We start from the raw sequence: 6725 nt of genomic DNA on the forward strand, positions 1-6725 counted from the left end.
AAAAAAAAAAAAAAAAAAAAAAAAAAAATTTTCAAAAATTACCTTTGAATCACATTTCTCTTCTACAAAAATAATACGGATTGTCCAATAAAAAGATGTGGAAATTAAGACAATTTTCATGACTCAGCTCTGTGGGAGGCCAAGGCAGGCAGATCACCTGAGGTTGAGAGTTTGAGACCAACCTGACCAACATGGTGACCCCATCTCTACTAAACATACAAAAATTGGCTGGGCTTGGTGGTGCATGCATGTAATCCCAGCTACTTGGGAGGCAGAGGCAGGAGAATAAGTTGAACCCAGGAGGCGGAGGTTGCAGTGAGCCAAGATCTCACCATTGCACTTCAGCCTGGGCAACAAGAAAGAGGCTCTGTCTCAACAAACAAACAAACAAACAAACAAACAAAAAAACTATGCAAATAAAGTAGAAAATCTACAAGAAATTGATAAATTTCTGGACACATACACCCTCCCAAGACAAAACCAAGAAGAAGTCAAATCCCTGAATAGACCAGTTACAAGTTCTGAAATTGAGGCAGTAATTAATAGCCTACCAACCAAAAAAATCTCAAGACCAGATGGATTCACAGCTGAATTCTACCAGAAGTACAAAGAGGAGCTGGTACCATTTCTTCTGAAACTATTCCAAACATTAGAAAAGAAGGGACTCCCTAACTTATTTTACAAGGCCAGTATCATCCTGATACCAAAACCTGGCAAAGACACAACAAAAAAAGAAAACTTCAGGCCCATATCCCCAACGAACATTGATATGAAAATCCTCAATAAAATACTGGCAAGCTGAATCCAGCAGCACATTAAAAAATTTATCCATCATGATCAAGTTGGCTTCATCCTTTGGTTGCAAGGCTGGTTCAAAATACACAAATCAATAAATGTAATCCATCACATAACCAGAAGCAATGACAAAAACCAGATGATTAACTCAATAGATTCAGAAAAGGCCTTCAATAAAATTCAACATCCCCTCATGTTAAAAACTCTCAATAAACTAAGTGTTGATGGAACATATCTCCAAACAATAAGAGCTATTTGTGACAAACCCATAGCCAATATCATACTGAATGGGCAAAAGCTAGAAGCATTCCCTTTAAAAACCGGCAGAAGACAAATGTGTCCTCTCTCACCTGTCCTGTTCAACACAGCATTGGAAATTCTGGCCAGGGCAATCAGGCAAGAGAAAGAAAGCAAGGGTATTCAAATAGGAAGAGAGAAAGTCAAACTGTCCTTGTTTGCAGATGACATGATTGTATATTTAGAAAAACCCCATCATCTCCCCCCCAAAATTCATTAAGCTGATAAGCAACTGCAGCAAATTCTCAGGATACAAAAATCAACGTGCAAAAATCACAAGCATTCCTATGTACCAATAATAGGCAAGCAGAGAGCCAAATAATGAATGCACACCCACTCATAATTGCTATGAAGGGAATAAAACACCTAGAAATACAGCTAACAAGGGATGTGAAGGACCTCTTCAAGGAGAACTACAAACCACTGCTCAAGAAAATAAGTGAGGACACAAAGAATCAGAAAAACATTATAACCTCATGGATAGGAAGAATCAATATTGTGAAAATGGCCATACTGCACAAAGTTATTTACAGATTCAATGCTATTCCCATGAAACTACCATTGACATTCTTCACAGAATTAGAAAAAATTATTTTAAATTTTATGTCCAGGCACAGCGGCTCACACCTGTAATCCCAGCATATTGGGAGGCTGAGGCGGGTGGATCACCTGAGGGCAAGAGTTCGAGACCAGCCTGACGAAAATGGAGAAACTTCATCTCTACTAAAAAAAAATACAAAAATTAGCTGGGCGTGGTGGCGCATGCTTGCAATCCCAGCTACTCCGGAGGCTGAGTCAGGAGAATAACTTGAACCCAGGAGGTAGAGGTTGTGGTAAGCCAAGATTGTGCCATCGCACTCTGGCCTGGGCAACAAAAGCAATACTTTGTCAAAAAAAAGAAAAGAAAGAAAGAAAGAAAGAAGAAAGAAAGAAAGAAAGAAAGAAAGAAAGAAAGAAAGAAAGAAAGAAAGAAAGAAAGAAAGAAAGAGAAAGAAAGAGAGAGAGAGAAAGAAAGGAGGGAGGGATGGAGGGAGGGAGGGAAGAAAGGGAGAGAGACAGCAAAAAGCAAGAAAGAAAGAAAACATTTTTAGCAGGTCTCAGTGTGGCATAGACTTCCATATCACAAACACTGATGTTGGCCTTCTCTTGCTGCCTTTGTGCAAAGTATACGCAGAAAGTGCAGCCAGAGGTGATGAGGCTCAGTGTCTATAGAGTTGAGCTGCTTGGGCTTGCTTGCTGGCCTGTGGCCAAGGGAACTCTGGGTCTGAGGTCGTGCCCATCCTGGATCTGCAACCCCTCACTCCTTCTCCCAGGGCCTGTGTAACCAAGGCAGTGCTGATGATCGGGCAAGTGATGGGCCCTGAGCACCCCAATACCATCCAGAAAGACCTGCGTGCCACCTGGGGCTGGGCTGTGTGGGGAAAAGGGCCACAGCTGCCTTGGCTTGTCATGGCCCCACCCACAGATGCACCTGCCCCGTGCTGCTTCACCAGAAGCCAGCTGTCCATGGCCCTGAGCCTGTCACACCATGCCTCCTACCTCATGCTGCTCTCGTGTAAAAAAATTATCCTGAGATGGTATGGCTGGATGTGAGTACTGGAAATGGGGCAGCACCTGTGTCCTGGGGGATTAGGAGCTGACCAAATTCTTCTTGACTACCTCCAGAACAAGTGGGGGCTGGTGCTGTGTTGAATGATGCCCCTCGTCCCAAATGTGTTTGTACTGGGTCAATGAATATACAATGCAAGGACCTAAATGAAGACCTGAATGGTGTTATATGGACATCAGCTTGCAGCTGGGAAATAGGTGCCTCTCAGGTCTCTCATCTTCCCCAGCAGGTGTGGAATGTGTCCACGCCCATGGTGTATGATCTATCCTTCTTAACTTGTACGCAACTCACGGTCAGTTTTTTTGGTTTTTCCTTTTTTTGATATGGAGTTTCGATCTTGTCGCTCAGTGCAATGGCACGATCTTGGCTCACTGCAACCTCTGCCTCCCGGGTTCAAGTGATTCTCCTGCCTCAGCCTCCTGAGTAGCTAGAATTACAGGCATGCACCACCACACCTGGCTAATTTTGTATTTTTGGTAGAAATGGAGTTTCTCCATGTTGGTCAGACCGGTCTGTAACTCCTAACTGGGTGATCCACCCATCTCAGCCTCCCAAAGTGCTGGGATTACAGGCGTGAGCCACCTCGCCCAGCCCAGCCTCCCAAAGTGCTGGGATTATAGGCGTGAGCCACCTCACCCAGCCAAAAATATTGTTTTCTTAAGCCCTCTGCCATCTAATAAAATCTATACAAATTCATACAAGCTTGAAACTACTATAAATGAAATCTTAGGTTTTTTAAAACCCATAAATAAACACAAAACAGCCACTGTTTGAGGAGAGAGTGGGAGTCTAAAGTAGCTGACTCCCAAACAACTTCGCCAAGCCCCAAGCCAGGCAATCTGAACACTACAAGGCCACATGATGGTGACAGAGGGTGACAGCTCTTGTGAGTACTTGTCAGGCACTGTGCTAGCTTCTCACTCAGAGTCTCAGAATGCCTCCTCCACAAAACCCTTTGATGGGGTGACCTGCCTCACTAGCACACAGGAGGCTCCTAAGCTCTCCCTAGGAAATGGTTATCAAAGGGTGGAGCTAGGGGAAGCCCAGACAGAACAAGTGAGTCCCAGCATCTCCCTAGACTCCCTCCACTCCTCACATGGGTCCGGGGAGGAAGTAAGCAGCCTCCTAATCCCCTCGATAGGGTTCCAGTCCTGTAGGCCTGGACGCTCTTATTTCCTGCTGCCATGTGGGGTGACAATGCAAACCCGGACACCTGATTTGCCATCCTTCAATGCCAGGCCAGGCTCAAAGGCCTTTGCTGACACAGCCCAGAGGGTGCTCAAGGCCCATCTTGGCATAGTCATTCATAATGTAGTGGGACGAGCAAGGAGGTGCAGGTAGGCCCAAATCCCCATAAGCCTGGCCTCCAGAGCCCATAGCCCTCCTTCAGGAGGCCTGCACACACAGCCCCAGGGAGCAGTGCTCAGATGGGCAGACAGGCCCGTCAGCCCTGAGGACCCAGGAGACCCCCACGTGAGGCTCTGGCCCACATTGCAGGGCTTTTGCACCGGCCAGTCCCCACTGCTTTCTGGTGAGATGTCAGAGTTGAATTGAATGTTGAAGGCCATGCAGCTGATGGAGCTGACTGCCTTGGACACATTGTAAATCACCTCCTGGCTCCAAGGGTCTGCTGCGGAGACACAGCTTGATGGGAGGTAGCCCCACTCCACCATCAGTGGGGCTGGGCTGCCCTGAGCCACACCCCCCAATTTCCTGCAGAGATGCCTGTCTGCTTCTCTCAGGGGCTGAGTTATGCACCACCCCTGGCAAGGACCGGCCACCAGGACAGGCCGGGCACTCTCCCCCAGCATCCTCAACAGCCCCGCCTATGATGTCACTGGTGCTGATGATCTCCATGAGAAGATTATGGGAGATTTTTAAAGCAACTTCCCCACCCACTTTTCTCTATCTTAACAGCACTGATCAGTTTTAGGTTCTAGCAAGCCGCAAGTATAAGACAAGTGAGCTCCTGCCTTAGAAGGGGCATGGTTAAGCAGTGTGTGCTCAGGAGCCCCATTGTCATTAGTGGAGGGAGGGAAGATGGATGGCCCTGGCCACTCAGCCCTGTGGAAAGTAGAGTCCTCTCCTTCCAGGGAATCAAGTCTCAAAGAGGCCAGAAAAACGTGCATGGGTAGCGTGCCAGGAAGCAGACTAGAGGGTCTTGCAGGGAACCCCAGATAGCATTCGGGATGCCTGAGAGGGCTGGGCTCATTCCAGCTTTCCTTGCTTTCATCCTGTCCACAAGAAAGCCTGCCCACAGGTGACAGGTGGGTCTGAGGCTGCCAGTCAGTCACCAGGCACTATAGGCACCCTGGTTATGACTCTTTCTTGAAACAGTTGTGGCAGAGCAGTTCCCTCGTTATCCATAGTCTCAAGTCTGCAGACAGACCAGGGAGGAAGACAACGGCTCAACCTGTGCCCACAACCTGCTCTGAGAAGTCTCTCTCTTTACTTTTTTTTTTTAACCTCTCCATTGACAGCATGGACAATGAACTCGAGCAGCATGGAGCCTCCAGAACAGAGCATAGAATTCTGTCTGGTACCCAGGAGGAAGGGGCTTCCCAGTGAGGGCAGGGCCAGGCTGCATGCACCTGTTCAGGAATGTTCTCCTCACAGCCCAGCCTCAAGGTGTAGGCATCTCCTGTGAGCCCACAGTGTCACGGCAGGCCCTGCCTGGGGAGCTGTCCAGCTGCACACCCAGAATGGTGGTGGCTATCCACTTAAATGAGTGGTGCTAGGCCCCATGGCAGGCAGGGGAGAGGAAGATACACAGCCCACCAAGCTCAGAGCCCTGCCACAGGCTTCTTCTCTGAGACCTCCACCTGCTTTAGGTTCTTCTTGCCCTGAAGTCAGACAGAAGCAGACGGAGTCCCTCCCAGGGCTGCTTTCTCTTACATTGACTGACAACTCCCTAAAGGGGGATTCAGGCAGTGGGGGCAGTTTTTGGGGGAGAAGCACTGGAGTTAGGCTGGCTGGTTCACCTCATAACCCCACATGACCTGACACAGGTAGGGGCAGTGGAACAAAGGCATCACCTTTTTTTCTATGGCATGGCAAAGGGTTTTGTGAAGTTCAGGCTGATGTGGTTGAACAGCCCTGGTGAGAATGGCTTGGGAAGCTGGGGTTGGTGGGTTTGAGGTTGAGTGATAGGCTGTGGGCCTACAAGGAGTGGGTGGGCACTCAGCAAGTGCCCTGGTTGTCTGTCCACAGACCCAGAACAAATGCCATCCCAGGAGCCTGAGGGGGGCTGGCAGAGACTTACTGGTTCCAGCAAAAACCCCATGTGGATGCAGTAATGCTGCTCTGGTCCTTGGCTGTAGTTACTGTAGGTACTCATTTCAGAGATTTCTTGCAAAAACTTTTGCCGTGAGAAAACTTAGAACATTGTTATACATATAGTAAATTTCCAATTGTTATCTTATTTCTCAATTATTATTTTATAATTCTGTCTTCTTTAATATGAAGATTACCATGATTGTGTTTTTACTTTCTGAATTGTCATATGTGAAATTTGTCTATAATTTTAGTTTCAGAAGTTCTACAATAACATGCTTGAATATATACGTTAAAGTAACATATAAGTCATAATTTATTTATTTATTTATTTATTTATTTTTTGAGACGGAGTTTCGCTCTTGTTACCCAGGCTGGAGTGCAATGGCGCGATCTCGGCTCACCGCAACCTCCGCCTCCTGGGTTCAGGCAATTCTCCTGCCTCAGCCTCCCGAGTAGCTGGGACTACAGGCACGTGCCACCATGCCCAGCTAATTTTTGTATTTTTAGTAGAGACGAGGTTTCACCATGTTGACCAGGATGGTCTCGATCTCTTGACCTCGTGATCCACCCGCCTCGGCCTCCCAAAGTGCTGGGATTACAGGCGTGAGCCTCCGCGCCCGGCCGAGATTTTCAATACTTTATTATAACATAAGCTTTGTCTTAGTTGATTTTGCCCAACTGTAGGCTAATGTAAGTGTTCTGAGCACGTCTGCTTGGTTGAAATGAGTAAGCCATTTATTTAGCTGAT

Source organism: Sapajus apella, unplaced genomic scaffold (genome assembly GCF_009761245.1).
Source record: "Sapajus apella isolate SASKATOON/1434 unplaced genomic scaffold, GSC_monkey_1.0 scaffold146, whole genome shotgun sequence".
In the NCBI taxonomy this organism is placed as follows: domain Eukaryota; kingdom Metazoa; phylum Chordata; class Mammalia; order Primates; family Cebidae; genus Sapajus; species Sapajus apella.